Source organism: Bactrocera latifrons, unplaced genomic scaffold (genome assembly GCF_001853355.1).
Source record: "Bactrocera latifrons isolate USDA-ARS-PBARC rearing strain unplaced genomic scaffold, ASM185335v1 scaffold_66, whole genome shotgun sequence".
Taxonomy (NCBI): domain Eukaryota; kingdom Metazoa; phylum Arthropoda; class Insecta; order Diptera; family Tephritidae; genus Bactrocera; species Bactrocera latifrons.
In genome coordinates, this window is record NW_017537334.1 from 95,404 (window position 1) to 109,310 (window position 13,907).

Consider the following 13,907-nt stretch of genomic DNA (forward strand, 5'->3'; position numbering starts at 1 on the left):
GTTATGCTAAAAAATGTCAAACTTTCCAATGGAAATGTCAGATTGCACCTGGTAACACTTAGTGTTGCCTAGGCCAGAAATATATATAGCAGCCTCCGTATAATAAACTGCGTAGGTGAAACGAATTTATACACTGGAATATCGTCGTGTTGGCAACAAGCACCGAGCAGACGATCTTAACACCTGTTATAAATCGATGCAACACAGATTGGTTAACATTTTGGGTAAGAGGCGTGTCAATGCTAGGCTCGGGCCAAAAACTTGAATTTTTTGCAAAACGGTGTTGTGTAGGGATCACAAGAGAGTTGCTTGACGACCTAGCTGATGATTCAGCGAATATATTAAAGTTTGATCCATTTCGAGAAAAAAAACACACACACAGAAACTTCAAATTTAGTCGGAAATGTTTATTATCATTCTAACAACAGACGAATGACACTCGTCTCGCCACAGGAAAGAATCTAACAATGTGATACCACACGATCTTGGAGGCCAATCGACCATACCAAAATGTGAAATTATCTCCTCACCAAAGTGTTCTCTCAMTAAATCCATTGATTGATGCGCTGTATGGGAACTGAATGTTAGGCATAACATAGTCGGTTTTCAAAGTCAAAAAAAGGCTATAAAAAMAGTACCATCCACCACCAGTACCACCATAGGATGGTAGTCCGGGTCAAATTTGATCAGCTGATATGTCATTGCGCTTGCATTAAGTGTGCASAATCCCTCAAAATTTGCACAAACTAAAGCAAGAAAAGTTACCMTCAGCGATTTCACAGAATAAATATTTTTTAAACAGATTTCTAAACAAAAAAAATCTTCATAATTTTGCCATCATTTTCCGATATTTTTGAATATAATTAAAATTTCTGCAGCACGTTCCATCACTCGGATTTAATTAGTGCGACAAATAATATATATGACAAAATTTTATTAAATCGCAATTTTAACCGAATAATATTTCATGAACGTTTAAATGTGTTGGTGTGCAGTGTTGCAAGCAATTTTCAATAGTTAATTGACATTTTTTTTGTAAAAAGTTTCATTTTTTCCCGCACATTCTTGTTTACAGTTATTAGCTGCAAATGCGTCTACAAACATATTTGGTAATTGAATTTGCCATTTTCCCGCTCACTTCGCGGAGTTGTTGCTTTGTTGCCACGCTGTGTGGCAATAAAAATGATTTATGCTACAATTTTAATTCACTGCAATTTTTTTTAATGTGCGTTTCTATGTGAATACACACATACGAGCTGTGTTCAAAAAGTATCGCGAATTTTGTGTTTTTTCAAAAATTATTTATTTATTCATGAATATCTATTTTGTCCCCTTCAAATACCCATGAGATATTATACACTTGTGCCAACGGTTTTTCCAATCTACGAAGCACTTCAAAAAATCGCTTTTTTTATCTTCTTCAGTTCCTCCTTCGATGCCGTCTTTATCTCGTCAAGAGAAGCGTAACGTCGTCCTTTCATGGGCCTCTTCAGTTTAGGGAACAAGAAAAAGTCACAGGGGGCCAGATCTGGGGAATACGGTGGCTGCGGTATCTTTAGTGTGTTKTTTTTGGCCAAAAATTTCGTTTTTCACACAAAATTTGATACAGGTTCTTTGATCCATTATTTTGAATAGGTTAAAATCGAAGACGATCCAAAACACGTGCCAGCAAAGCAGCTGTCAACAAYTAAATGCACATTCACAATGGCCGAGCTTGTCGGCATAAGTGAGAGACATAAGTACCAACATAACGCCACAAAAAATTCGAAATTCGAATATGCGTAACCCGCGAAAATTCAAAATTCGCGATACTTTTTGAACACACCTCGTACATACACATTCATTCATATATTAAATGTGCATTATTATTGGCAAATTAACTCAAATAAATAACTGTATGCCTTAATTTAATTAAGTGCAGTTACACAGCGCGTGGTGTGTGCTTGACAAATAGAATTTATGTATTTATTTTTTGGTTTTAATTAAATCTATGATAATAATTTTAATTCACATTTTTGCGCTTGGAGTCAAGAGAGGGCATATTTCATGGAACTGTATTTTCAATCACGAAATAAATTCATATTTGTGCATTAATACAATACATATGTGATACCTATTTCAGCTAAATGAGCTCGAATTATGAAGCCAATAGTTGGCAAATAATATATTTATTATTAATTCATTAATTTTAAATGAAATTTCGTCAAATACATTATTTGTGAACGTCGAGAGCATTCACTTAGGTTTGATGACAAAAAATCTTCTAATCAAACTTAATATGAAGAATTGGCTATATGGAAGACCAGTTTATAACACGGAGATCGGAATGGTTTTCTCCAATATTTATTTTGTCAGGAGGCATGAAAAATCCATTGCCGAAACTCTTTCGAATAGATTTCGTGTACGTACAAAACTTACTTTAATTTTTATGTATTTCTTCAGACGAAATATGCTCTCTTTAAGCTCACACTGGGATTGGATCAGTGAAATCATTAACTCTAAGGCCAAAGGTCAAAGAGTCAACACCGTTTSTACGTGGAAAAAACATTCTTTGGCATTTATTTTCTGAAGTTTCTCTGTTTCGAATGTTGAACGCGGCTACGGCTCAGATTTCGATTACTCGTTCGATCATTTCGACTGGTAACTGACGAATGACACACACATGATGTTTTCTCCATAGCCTGAATCGAAGCGGGATTGTCCGCATAGACTTCAGACTTTACATTTCCCCACAAAAAAAAATTCAACGGTGTAATATCACACACTCTTGGTGGCCGATCGACCAGCCCAAAACGTGGAATTATCTGTTCACCAAAGTGTTCTCACAATAAATCCTTTGATAGTGGCCATGGGTTGGAAGTTGAAAGTAAATGTGGCCGAGATCACGAGCCATTGGTTATGTTCTCAGCGGCATAATTTTTGAAGAAATATGGATTGATTCTACCGGTCCACAAACCATGCCGAACCGTTGTTTTTTCCTGGATGAAAATGACAGCTCTTGAATATCTTGATATTGCTCTTTGTCCCAAATTTGCTTGTTTACGCACCCATTGAGCCAAATATAGGCCTCATCACTGAACAAACTTTGGCTCGAAAACGTCGGATCTTCTTGGAACTTTTCAAGAGTCCTTCGCGCGAAGCGATGTCGCTTGGGAATGCTGAGCGACTTCATTTTTTGCACTAACTGTATTTCGTACGCTTTCAATTTAAGAACTCGACGTAAAATGCACCAAGTCGTTCCAGACGTCGGTCCAAGTTGCGAACAGCGCCAAATCGACTCTCAACGGCCTTCGTATCCATCTGGGTTACGGTTGCTATATTTTCTGCACTGCATTATCCAATAAAGAATGTTGGGCCTCAAGAGGGGGGATGGTGTTGCAAGTAATATGCTCAGTAGGCCGTTATGTTGACTATAAGTTGAAGCATTTGTAAATGTTGTTCAGGAATAAATCTTTCCATTTTATAAAAAAATGCCAAACAATGACTCACACGTGATATGCCAAAAAAGATTATGATAAAAGTRCATCTGCGTGTATCACCCGTTATTTATGACTTTCATAATTTATTCGCGTGATCTCTATACGAATTTAACTCGATAACTTTGCTGTTGCTTTCACATGTTCAGATTTTGAAGAAAGAGCAGTGAGTAGGAATATGATGAATCGAAGACAGCTAAAGTGTCTCTTAYACACCCTTATACCCAAAGCAATAAACAATAAGTCTTTAGGGGCCACGCTCTAGGTATTCCTGAGCTTAGCTAACAATACAATCAAATCGCTCTGCGCAACTTTAAAATTTTGAATTTGAAAAAGTTGAATATTTAACTTTTTTCAGCATTACTGCAATAACTGTACACAACAATGTACCGACTCTTGTTTCTAAAAGCTTAGCGAAGGCTTTTTGATATTGTTTTCAGTCATTGCATAATATTTTCGATTTATTTCATTTACTCTGCGCCAAATGCGCTTCAATACACATCAACGGATCCTTTATAATTCGAAAATTCAATTAAAATTTTTTTTTTTAGAGTTTGCAAATTTATTACATTTCTTTTTTGCTATTGTTGTTGTATGTGGTATAAGCTTTTAAGCCGTCAGAGCCTACCTTATCGGCGGTCATTCAACGTCAACATACATATGTATATGACTGAGCGCACTGTTGTCAATCATTGCCTTTCATTTGCAATGAATTTCAACGCGCTGCATTGGTATTGGTGAGCGCATCAACACAATTGTGATGTMAATGTTGCACATTTCTATAGATGTTTGTAAATGAATGTGTGTGTGTGTGTGTGTGTTTGCTTGCATTCAGAATAAATTTTTTATTAGTGAGCGGGCAAGTGTAGCTTCATCACTTGTCTGCCGAGTTCATTCATTTGCTTGCATTCTTTGTTGCCAATGTGTATGTACCATGCGCGCATGTGTGTGTTTCAGTGAGTGTGAATGTGCCTGAGTATGTGTGTGTTGATTACCTTTGGCTAAATTGCAGCCGAACGTTGTTGTTGCTGCTGATGACTCCACTGATGCTGATGTATTGCSTTCGTATATATTTCAGTGCGTGTGTTGTGCCGGCGAAGCACTCAACTGCCTAACGGTATTGTGTTCATATTGATTGAATATTCACCTGTGCATTGTATGGCAGTACATTTATTTATCCACTCGTTCCTTGGTTTTTTTTATGTTGCATTCGACTGTCTGCCTTGCATTCAAGTCAGAGCCCATTTAGTGATTGATTGATGGACGAAATCAATTTAATAAATATTTCAACGCCGGTGTGAGGTAATTGAATGCGATCCATCGTTGGCGCTGCGGCTTGAAATATTTGCTGCGCTTAGTAGGCTCAGGCAGTTGTAAAATATTCCACGAGAAGTAAGTAAGATAACTCCCAACCCCTCCACAAATATGTATTTAATATCTATACGGAATGATAGCTATGAAGCACCGTTATTCCCTAGCGTGTGCTCCGACTCATTACTGGGGTCAGCATTATTCGTTTGTTCTGTGAAATGTGGCGCTTACAGTTTCCTAAAGCTACATAGATATCTTAAACTTTTTCTGCACAATTTTTTTTCTCATTTCATCAATGCTCCTGTTGGTAGCACAATTAGCTAGTAACTCGGTTGATTTGCCTTGATGACCACTACAAAATTACTTAGTTCGCTTTTGCCAGATGTGGCAGCTTTTTGGTCAGACCACCATTAACATTACCCCAAAGTAACTTAGGAGTATGCCCTTTGTTTTCTGGGTTATTTTTCTATAGTCTATTGCTTCAGACAATTCAGTAGCTGGATTGTTTTGGGCCAGCTTAAAGGAATTATTATCCCAGCTGTCACCGAACACTCCAACTCGTCTTCTATCCCTATGTGACTGAGTACCCAAATATTACCTTCTCCGAGTCTATTTATTGTCTGCTAGCAGAATTGCCGCTTAGCTGTCTACTAAAATATGTGTAGACTTGCTGGTTAGCGCAGAAACCCACTTAGCATCCGCTATTTTGCTCACAATTTCGGCCTGAAAGACTAAATTGTAGGCATTCAGTTCGAAGCCACTATATTTGGATTACTGCAGAAGAAGTCCGTTTCTGTTTAACCCTTTGTTCCGTCAGTGCGTATGTAAATTTCGCCTTTGAAACTGTCGATCATAGACCCATTGTTAGACTGTGGACTGAAAACATTGTGTAAAATTCCTTATAAATCTCCTTTGCTCGGTATCATTCTTAGGTCGAGTTTATTAAAAAGATCGAGTATAATACCACGGCCGTAGTGATGCCGAGTTTGACTGCAACGGCTTTAAATTATGAACTAGCTGMCCGTGGGCATTGATTCATCTTCTCATATGTATATGTATTATCCGGTTATCGAGAATAGCTTCCATATTCTTATAGAATGCCTCCTTGTGTGATGCCACAAGTGATCTAATGAGCGATTTTTATGTCTTCCTCATCGTATATGGCTTGTCTATTGCTGAKCGTATAATTTAATGAGGCCAACATGTTCTGATTAATACAAAACAAACCAAAGACCAATAGCTTACTTATTATTAATCCCACCTGCATTTTTGTTAAATGGACATACATTCTAGTAAGGTAATTCCAGCAGCCAGCTGGTCTTCGAAAGCTGCACAAGAGGCAGGATCCACTGTCGCTTTCTAGTAAAAAAGGTGAAAAATATAAAACCCGAAATTTAGCTCATATCTTTGACCTTTGATCTCTGATTAATTGTGAAGTATCATTCTTTCTRTAGTTTCCGAACAAGTTTGAGCACTCAGCTACTTCTTTATGGTTTCTGCTATAGAAAACGTTTTAACGTGACATTCATTTTGCGCCTTGAAATCCGTTGTGTAGTTTACCAGACCACCTTACCTTATGTATGTTTAAATGAAAAAAATTCATATAAGAAAAAATTCAAATAGCCCTTGGGCAGTGACGGCAGCGATATGACATGTGAGCGTAGCATAAACTATAGCATATCATCACGTTCCTGCTGATCCGAAGGTCCGGTTAATGACACTGCATAGAGTCTACTAGGCCATGCAAAGCATTTGAATCACTTACGCTAAATCTGACAAAATGTKATGGCTGTTTCGAAAGGCATCTGTWGTACCGAAATTTTTAAAACTTCTTTCTAATTCCTCCTCCTCCTCTTTAGAGTTAACCTCACAATTTTATTGAATGAAGACCTTAATTTTTTTGAGATTTTCACGATTGACATGGGTAGTCAAGCTTTCTACAATTCACGAAAATCACAGCACTCGCTGATTACCGATGCTGCTAAGATCCGTTTTTTCAATATTTTGTTAGCAACCATTTGTCAGATAAGCTATGGTTAGCTATATCGAAGGAAGAAGTTTTAGTTAAAGTTCWGGTTAATTTAAATAAAACTACTTTCGATAAAATTAACAAGAACTCAATTCTCATAAACATGAGGAAACGATCCTAAGGCGTGACTGTTGTGAAGGTTACCAGATCAAAGGAATTTATCGATACACTTTTACTTTTTGGGGATTTTCTAATCTTGACTTTTGGATCTATATTGACATAAGTTCTTATTTGAAGTCGCAGATTTCCTGCGCTAGTTATAAGCACAAAGCGGTAGGTTATTTTATTTATTTATAAATGTGAAAAAAAAATAATACAATTATAATACAATTATTTTTTTACACGAAAAAAGGAGCAAGGAGCACCTTCTGCTCGCTGGTGAATCTAAAGCTAGGTGACTAAAATTAAGTTCTATTGTCCACGCTTTATATATTTAAAATATTCATAAAAACTATATACATGCTTAAGTAAAACAAAAACAAAGTTCTTATCTAAGCTAGGTAGGATGTCATATTAAATGTTTTAGACCGCATTTATCCTGATATTTTAAAATTTTTTAACGTTCTCGAGAGACGTAGTTTTCAAAAGTGTTGTAGGTGTTTGGTTATCGAAGATAGTCCTCCTGATTCCTGTGAAATGGTGGCATTCGTCGAGCAGGTGATGTACTGTTAGTGCAGCCCCCGGGCAATGTTGGCTGTAAGGCGGACTGGACCGATTGAAGAAGTACGAATGTGTGGCTATTGTGTGCTCTAAACGTAGGCGGAAAAATGATTTAACATCGTTACATCGACAGTTTGGTGGATAGGTTAGTTTGCTCCTATCTGGGTTATTTAAAGTGTATTGGTGCTGGATGTGTCTCCAACTCTCCATTAGCGATTTAAGTTGGKGTTGGTGTGCCATCTTATATAAGTCTTTATTCTCAAGAAAGTCAAATGTAACGAGCGGTTCACTAGCCGCTAGTTTAGCGCGTTTATCTGCTAGTTCGTTTCCGCGTATGCCGGCGTGGCCTGGAATAAACATTAGTTTTATGTTGGCGCTGTTTTCAGCTAATTTGCTCCGGATGCAAGAAATGATGTTAGATTTATTCATAACATTTAAGACCGCTGATATAGTTGATTTGCTATCTGTACAAATAATTGCTTTCAATTTGGAATTTGAAGCGAAAATGAAAGCGTTGAGGATCGCTGCGGCTTCTGCTGTGTAAACGGAGGCGTAGCTTGGCAGGATTCCAACTTTAATTGTTGCTCCTTTGTCGTCGACAACTGCRGATGATRTACTTGTCTCGGTTTTGGATCCGTCCGTGAAGATTAGAGTCCAATCAGGGAGAAGAGAAGTTGTAGACWCAGCAAAGAGYTGTTGATAAATRGCGGGGTTGGTKYGRCTTTTGTTGAATTTCTCCAAGCTTAAAATGAACGATRTATGTTTTATCTGCGAGGTAGGAAATACTTCTCTCTGCCGYAGTGATGGCACGGTGATTMMAAGCTTTCTGGCGAGTTYTATACACAGTGAAATTGTCGATTTGCGTCCAGGGTTGATTTCCCTTAGGAGGTCCGATCTTACTGTTTCGTAAAGAGTACTGTTGTAACATGTAAAAGCTTAGGTATAAGCTTCATTAGGTTCAGTTCGAATCTCTTTTCGATTGTGGGTAAGCCGGCTTCCACTAGGACGAATTTGGTGGGCGATTTTGGAAATGCGCGAATACTTCTGCTAATTCATGTGGTACGGAGAGTACAGTTTTTTGATGTGGATTTTCGCGCAATTATAATAGATAATAAGGCTGTAATCTATCTTCGACAACACAAGCGCCCTCKTTASATTTATTAGAGTTGCTTAGATGATAAATATTTGATAATATTCAGTCGGGCAGCCAGTTGCTTTCTTAAGTACAAACAATGTTCYTTAAAGGTAAGTTTCTTATCAAAAATTACACCTAAGAACTTAAGACTATTAGTGTTTGAGATAGGGCTGTTATTGTAAATAATTGTAAAGTAGTCACGCGGCAGCGGTAGGTTAATAGAGTAGTTTTGGTAACTTTTCAGGTATATTTCAGTTAACTTTAGGTTAAAGTACATTTTGATTAAATTCGAATCAAAATATACCTTAGTATMTTAATTTCTTAGTCTTCCTGCTGTCTTCTGTAAAATGCATACAGGCCATGCATTAGATTAAAGTCTACTGTATGGCATATCTTTAAAGTGACCTTCAACTCAAGCTTCATCTAAATATATCCTGCTCGTTTGCCACACATTTTTTTTTTAACGCGAAATTGCTAAACATTGAACTTATGTACCGTTAAATTCGAGCGTGCTGCCATTTACCGTAACCATCCGCTGACGCTACGCGCCATTAAGAGCGTGCAAATGGAAATTTTATTATTTCTCCACGCTATTTGTTATTGTTGTTTCTCTAATTTTATTTTCAAGCAATGTTCGCACGCTTTTCACTAATATTTATTTTAAATGGAAAATCTATTTTTACCGCTTGTGCTTATTTTAAAAAATCAGCTTACGCKCCAATTGTTTGTAGACACACACACAGCTACACATATACCGGCGTACATTTTACTACGTGCAACTCGCGCGAATGATTTGTTGTAGTAGTTTTTCAATTTTCAACATATTTTCTTGAAATAAGGCTATTATTCGTTATTATTTTTTTTTTTTTTTTTTGTTTTTTTTTTTTTGAATTTTCTAAATTTTTGCCCACCTTCTGCACGCTTTACAATTTGATTTCATTGTAAACAAAAATGTTTGGCCTCTCTCGCAAATGTTTACGATTTGTTGCAAGCGCCAGACGAATACGTCAATATGTACATATTTATGCTGTAATTAATTTTGCAGCATGAACAAAGGCAAAGATTAACAAAGCGATGCTGATATTGGAAACAACTAATACATGCATACAAGCACAAACACAAACAAATGTACCCTGAAAACGTAACCGTAAACATATCCGATAACAATCACGTATCTAACACAATTCGTTAAAAAAAAAAAAACAGTGCGCCTTCGCACGGAAGCTCCTGCTGTCGACAAGCGTTTTGCTGAGCAGGCTTAGCGGGATATCTGAAATTTACAGTTACAACGTGCGGTGCATCCGCTTGTAACTGGGATTTTGTAGTTCTCCATACTCGCATTTGAAAAAAAAATTGATATAGCAGAAGAGCAATGTAAATGTGTTCCATATACGGTGGCTTATACACGAAAAGAAAAAAAAATACTAGTTAGTAAATTTTTTTCGAAAATATTGGTATGCTACATTCTAATAGTTTGCTCGAAAAAAATGTTGGACTTCGAATCTAAAACAAACATTTTGCATTAAAAAAGCCTTATAATTAAATTTTATCATCCTCTAAATGCGCATATTAACATTCCAGTTCTCTACTTAATACTTACACTCCTAAATGTAGGCAACATATTTTATATTATATTGCGACTCCACAAGGTAGGCTGCRCTTATTTGAATTTTTTATATCCTAGGCGGGGTATCTTTGTTTACCAGGAAGTTTGTAATACCTAGTGGGAAAAAATTGTCAGCAACAAGAGCTTAGAAGACTTAGCCATGTCCGTCTGTACTTCCATATATAAGCGAATCAGTACCTAAGTTTTTGACATCGATCTGAAATTTTTCAYTTGTGCTGAACACGTTCTGCTGCTCATTTATATTTGGAATCGGATCGGATCATTATATTATACTGCTTCCATACAAACTGAATGATCGGCATCAGATACTTGTATGTAAAACTTTCTCATTTGCCAAGTTATCTTCWCACATTGCACATGAGACATTGTCCTGGGCAATGCTACGATCTTCGACATATTGTTCGAATCGAATTGCTATAACATATAGCTTCCATAAAAACTGACTTCAAAATCACGTTCTTGTATGAAAATCTTTTTTATGTGACTCGATTGTTACACGAAATTTGGCATAACTTATTGTGCAAATCAATCCTATAATATCCGAATAAATTTTCTATATAAGACCTTTACAGCTAATATCTCACATATAAACTCACCAGTTAAATGTGAGTACTTATATGGAAACCTTTTTATTTGCCGATATATWTCCACGAAATTTGGCTGGGATTCTTGGCAAAGACAACGCTACAATCTTCGAATATATTGTGCRGATAGGACAACTGTATCTAATGGGTGCTACACACACATATGGGTCAAAACCGCGATAAAGCTCTTTATACCCTTTAATGCTATTAAAAATATAAATGTGAAGGGTAGTAGCAAAAGTTAACATTTTTTCTTAGTGTTAGCCATATTTTGAATATATCTACAAATGAGCAGATTGTTGTAAACTTATGTATCTAAGAATGACTAAGTAAATTGACTGAGTGGAAATTTTGTTTTCACATAACCAAATTTTGATTTTTCATTTAATCACACGAGAGTCAAGTACAGAGAAAAAAGAGGGGTGATTTGAAGTTTTTAGGAGTTACATGCAGCCATGGATACATAAATAACACAATCTGAAAAGAAAAATTTAGAAGAAGGTACAAAAATTTATAAAAATGATTAAAAAAACAGCAAAAAATTGCTCACTTCGTTAGTATTTCCTACTATGTCCATACTTTCTCTTAAGATCAGGGCTTTTGCGCAAGAGCTAAGTTTGCTGTGTGCTTCGGATCATTGTCTTTCATAAATGTCCCGTTTATACGAAGAATCCAGAACATGATACTTCCACCGCGGTGCTTAATGGTCTTTTTTTTTTTTTTTTTTTGATTTTTGTATACCTATACCTTCTTTGTGTACCTATTGTTGTTGCTTGACCTTGAGGAAGACGTACAAATGTGTTTTCATCTAAACCCATCCTATTTATGTTGGATCCGTAGCTTGAAAGCACCTTTCTCCAAAATTTTGTTGGTATGTGTCTCTTGGCCTTTGCAAATACCAGTCGAATTTTTATGTGGCTTTTTGGCAGGAGTGGTTCCTTCCTGCTAATTCATGCAAAACGTTGATCTACAAGCTTTCTGGACACGCCTAAAACCTATTTGTCATTAACTTCGATCATAATTTATCTGGCTGACTTAAAAGGATCGACGGTAATATCGGTTTTACGTGGTCTTGGTTTTCTTGGTATCTTTTTATTGGATTCGTAAAGAGCATATATACCATTGTTCGAGAGCAATTCAATATTTCAGCAGGAACTTTGCAGCTTGCTCATTTCGCACATAAGCGCTCTCTTCTTCACCGTGCTCTAGCTGTATATGTATGTATATGATGAGTGTGTGTCGGTTAGATGCTTTGATATTGTAGTTTTGAGCCATGTGGCTGTAAAAGACATTCGCTGTGTGCACACTAYTTGTTATATTATTATCTGCCGCTCCCAGAAACATTTTGATTAAAACAGTAATTCGCTGTCATTAACTGTTTCATTTTAATTTATTCCATTTAAATGAATTTTCCTTGTAACTTTTYCCTCGCTCTTTAATTAGCTTGCGCGGCCGAGTTGTCGAGCATATCAATAAATTTACATTGTAATTATTATCTGAAAAAACAGCCACATACACACGCATTGATTTCGCTCCGTATATTGCGTGCGAACAAAGCTTCGTACGCGCTTTATGTAACCGCTGGTTARCAACGATTTGCGTAATAAAAGCTATAAATTTATGACCGCAGCATTTTCCGAGCATTTGCAAAGTTTCACACATACACACACACACACTTGCGCGACATTGATTTTCCGTACGCCCTAAAATGTRCGCTGAATTTATTATGCAATTACGGTACATAGTTTATATGGCCACCACAGCAGCTACAAACTATTTACTGCCGATAATTTCCACTTACAAATGAACATATAGYTCCATACACATATATACCTACACTGCCGAATATGCATGTGTGTGCGTTTGAGCCTGAGTTATGCTCATCACGTCGTTAAAACTTGAACGCCACATGCTATGCAACAAATGCTCGCCACCCTTACTCATGCTCTATTTGTGTTTCGCACTCGCTGGCTTGAAATGACCAACACCGCCCACCTTCGCCGTTCTCTTTACAATCCAATTGTTCCACGCCGCATGTAATTAATTCATGCTGCTTCATAATTTCGCTATTAAACTTATATCCTTTAGAGTATGTTGATGCTCTCTCGTTYGCTCCCCATAACTCACACGACGAGTTGATACACGGCAACTTGTRTTGCACATTATCGGCAACTTGTCTCTTGATGTAGCTATTCGATTCGCACGGGTAATTAGAGCCCGGTAACTAGAGCCGAGCCCAGCGAGCATTCACTTTTACATCATATTCTCAAGTTCTTTTACTCTACTGTAACTACATTTACCTCGTACCCGACAATATTTTTCATTAAATGTGACGAACAAAAACACAAAACGGGGTGCTCGATTTCGCCAACTCACCAACAAACTAAGAGTCGTCGCAACAAAAGTCTTCTTGTGTGAACCGGCGTTAATAACGCATGCAATTTATCATTTGTTATTTCTGTCAGCTATTTCGGTTTACGCGCTCGTCAACTTTTTATAGAATATGTAGAACATGGGAGAAAACATATAGCTTGTTGATGAGGGAACATTAATTTAGCGACGTGTTAAATGATTATTTTAAGAAACATTTCAAATTATTGTCTCTTCAGTCATCAACAGTACTGTTTCCTTCTCTCCTGTAGATATATTTTGCTGCTAACGACGGTTAAGTAGAACATCTACTTGTATATTTATGTAAATAACAGGTCAATTGAAAAGTCCCCGACCTATCATAGTAATATACATTATTTTCTCAGATCTCGTCTATTCAACATTGTTGCCTTCAAAGATGATACACAGATTATAGCCACGCTGCAACTCTTCGATACCATTTTTGTAGGACGGCTTGTACATTGCTTCAAAAAAGGCTCCAATTTAGTTGATCATCTCTTCATTCGACGAAAATTTCTTCACAACAAACATTCTTTTGGATCCTGAGGACAGGAAATAGTCACTGGGGTTCGGATCTGTAGAATACGTTGGATGCGAAAGCAAATCGAAAACCAATCTATAGATTTTTGGCATCGTTTTGATTGACTTTTGACAAGGTACATTGTGATGGTGAAACAGAGCTTTCTTTTTTTTT

At 36.8% G+C, this 13,907-nt stretch overlaps 1 protein-coding gene across 2 annotated transcripts in view; it reads left to right on the forward strand.

Annotated features, from left to right (window-relative positions):
- LOC108975531 (G protein-coupled receptor kinase 2) overlaps positions 1 to 13,907 on the forward strand; it is a 185,200-nt gene that overhangs the window by 59,724 nt on the left and 111,569 nt on the right. The window lies entirely within an intron of this gene.